We start from the raw sequence: 3,284 nt of genomic DNA, 5'->3' as shown, positions 1-3,284 counted from the left end.
CCCGCCCTGCCCACTCCCCGCCGCGGCCCGCGACCTGCTCGCCGCGGCCTTTTGTTGGGATGCGCGGGGGAAGCCGGGAGGGGCGCGGGGGGCTCCGGCGCGTGGGGACCCTCGGTCGCGGAGTCCCCGGCCCGGCTAGGCCACATCCGAAAACCCGGCCGATCGGCGCCGCCCGCGACCGCGGCTTGCGGGGCCCAACGCCCCCGGCCCGAAGTGGGTGGTGGGGGTGGGGTGGGCGCTGGGGACTGGACGCCTTGCCGGTCACACGACCCAAGGAGGTCTCGGGGCCTCGCTTAGGGCCTGGTGCTCCTGGCCTGGAAGAGACTGGGCCACTCTGCCCTCGGGGCCCCCCCAGCCCCCAGTCTCGCCCCTACTTAGGCCCAGCGACCGGCCGGCTCAGAAGTTGGCCAAAGTTTTGGGGTTTCACTACTACCGCAAGGTCCACTTGCCCACCCGGGCAGGTACTGGAGGTGAGTTTGTATACCCTGCTAGGACCACCACTTGTCATGCTGTGTGTCTTGGGGACAACTACCTTCGCTCTCTGAGCCAAGGCCCTCCTCAGTGATGGGTGGTCCTGGCCAGGCTGAAGGGTGGAGTGCACAGAGGGGACTCACCCCTGGGTAACCCTTAAACCTCTAGGGTATTCAGAGGACGGAAAGTGGACAGAGGCGTGTGAGGCTTATGGGGTCCTGAACAAGGTCTTCCCAGCCCCACAAACTGCCCAATAAAGGCAATGGTGATGGGTTCACCTGGGTGGAGGTCAGATTCAGTTTCCAAGGTGGGCATGGGAGCAGGACGCGCGTGGGGATTGGGGGGCTCTTTCCTGACCTGTGACTCCAGGTATCTAAGTTTCTTGTTTTTCTGCATGATCTGAGCCGGGGCTGCTCCTTGGACCCGTCCCATCAGCGACAGGGTCCTCGGGTGACTATTCCCTGCACTTCCGGCTAAGGCGTTGTCATACATGGGGGGGGGGGCTCAATAAATGATTTGGAGCCTACACGAGATGGCTGGGGTGCTTGTGACAGCCACCAGCTGAAGAGGGTAACTCTGCCTCAAAGGGTGCCCTAGAGCCTCTTCAGAAAGAAACAGCGGAACATCCTCCAGCCGCTCAAAGCTGGGTGAACATAGTCCGCTTTGGGTTCCCTTTGGCCTCAGCCCTGTCAGGGAGGAATGAGCAGGTGGGATGTGAGGGAGCTCAGTGGTAGAGCACAGGTTGCGTGTCCAAGGCCCTGGTGCTCGCCGCAGCACCACAGGACGGCGGGATAGATCAGATGGAGCCGTGATGACCAACCAGAGCTGCTGAAGTCCACTGAACTCCTGGGGCTAGCCCAGTCCGCAGCAGGAACCCGAGCCTAGACGGCAGAGGAGCTGGCTGGCTGCCCTTTAACCTGCAGTTGACAGTGAAGGCTGGGGGTGGGGGGGAAGGGGGTCAGGCACAAAGCACTGTTGGAAAAAGCTGCTCCCATATCACCCCCACCTGGCGGAGTCATAAGGCCCTACTGGAGACGGGGTGTGTCCCGGTGAGGCGGCCTTTCCACAAGGGGAAGTGACTTATAGCGTGTCACCTCTCTCAGCTGACTGCCTGCCTACATCCTGGGGTCCACACTGAGAGTGAGGGCCAGGAGCACCACTATCTCGGGCTCATCCTTGTCCTTTCAGCCTTAGGGCTACCCTGTCTCTCCCACCCCATCCTCTTCTGTTCCCTGCTGTGTTCCTTTCTCCCAGCCCTCCACCAGTCTGGGTCCTCTAAGCTCCAAGATCTAGGGAGGACTCAGTTAAATGATTTTTGTCCCTGCTATCCATCTGGTCCTCGACGGTTTCTGATTGTACATTGAGCACTTACTATGCGCCAGGGCCCGTGAGCTTTGTTGAGCAGCTTTGTGGTTGGAGGACCAGACGGCTTTCTGGAGGAGGGAGGGGCTTGAGCTGGAGGAAGCAGTGGCCAGCTGGTCAAGAGTGCAAGTGGGCCAGCCTTCTTCCTCTCTGCGCAGAAGGTCATCTGCCTGGAGACTTACTGGGAAACTGTGAACGGGTCCTTGGCTCCTAGAAACTGGAGTATGGAGGACAAGCCAAGTGACCAGATAAATGAGTATCTATAATCATGGCTGTGATAAGGCCAAGGTCTGGGGAACAGAGGGATCTTGAAGGAAGAGTGTAGGAGGTACCTGGGCATGAAGCTAGGGAGGGGTGTGTGTAGAGCCCTGAGGTGTTGGGGGGGTTGTATGCCTGTTGTGGAGAAACAAGGGGAGAGCTCCGAGAGAGGACAGACCAACACAGCCTGCTATCAGTAGGGCTGGTCTCTGTGAGGGGTCCCTCGAAGCCTTGAGAAGGATCATGACCTCCATTTTTACACAGGGAGTTGTGCAAAGCAGCTCAAGCTGGAGGCCAAGACACAGAGCTAGTGGAATAGGTGTGGAGGCTGGCCTCCAGTATTCTGTGGGGGCCTGATCAGATCTTAAGAAGCTGGGGCTTTGAAGGTACAGTAGGAGTTCATTCAACCCATGAAGTCAGAGGCGGTGAGATCCAGGGATCAGGAAGCACAGTGCAGTGTGGGGGGAAGCTTGGGAGAGAGCTGCAGGGCAGGGATAGTGAGCCAGGAAACTGGAGATCATGTGTGTGCGTCTGATAGGCCTGAGTTCAAGTTCTGGCTGCTGACCGTCCCATTTGCTGTGTGTCTTTGGGTCCTTCACTGTATCTTCCTGAGACTTGGTTTCTTCACAGAAAATCAGGCCAACTATCTCTCCCTTTCCAGTTAGGGTTAAGAGAAGGTTCTGTGCCTGGCAAAATGGGACCCGTGGGCTGTGTGTAACATTGGGAAGTTCATTGGTATCTCCGGGCTCAGTCTGGCCATCCGTGTGGCCATGGCCTTGAGTGGATGATGGCAATGGGTCTGAAGGTCGGTCCCAGTTTGGGCAGAACTTGTCTAGAGGAGGATGTTGATAGGAAAAGACAGCAGTGCTGGGTGACCGTGAGCCCGCACTCTCTGAACCAGAAAGCCGAGCTGGGGGTTGTGCCCCTGAGATGGTCTAGTCTAGATTTCTGGATGTACACTGTTAAGACCGAGAGAGCAAAGGCCACTTGCCTAGGGTTTCCCAGGTGACAGCCCAGGATGGGCTGTAGGATTCTGAATCCACATTCAGCACTGGTGCTGCTGGAGTCTCGGAACTCTGTAGAGGCCCCCTGTGAGCTACAGCATGGTCCTCCTGTCCCCTCCGTGGTCCTCCTGTCCCTCCGTGGTCCTCCTGTCCCTCCGTGGTCTACCTGTCCCTCCGTGGTCCTCCTGT

The 3,284-nt window shown here is 58.5% G+C and overlaps 1 protein-coding gene across 5 annotated transcripts in view; it reads left to right on the top strand.

The window, feature by feature from the left end:
• Positions 1 to 277: 277 nt before the first annotated feature.
• Positions 278 to 3,284, top strand: part of Src (SRC proto-oncogene, non-receptor tyrosine kinase) — a 46,392-nt gene continuing 43,385 nt past the window's right edge. For 3 of the 5 annotated variants that reach the window (XM_026787113.1, XM_026787114.1, XM_026787112.1), the window contains exon 1: positions 278 to 470. The gene's annotated coding sequence lies outside the window, so the exon portion shown is untranslated. The remainder of the gene's footprint in view (positions 471 to 3,284) is intronic. The other 2 variants (XM_005363021.3, XM_005363020.3) reach the window with 1 other exon arrangement.

The sequence above is a fragment of the Microtus ochrogaster genome, linkage group LG8, assembly GCF_000317375.1.
Source record: "Microtus ochrogaster isolate Prairie Vole_2 linkage group LG8, MicOch1.0, whole genome shotgun sequence".
Lineage (NCBI taxonomy): Eukaryota > Metazoa > Chordata > Mammalia > Rodentia > Cricetidae > Microtus > Microtus ochrogaster.
The sequence above is the reverse complement of the archived record's forward strand: the minus strand, read 5'-3'. Positions and strand labels throughout refer to the sequence as shown.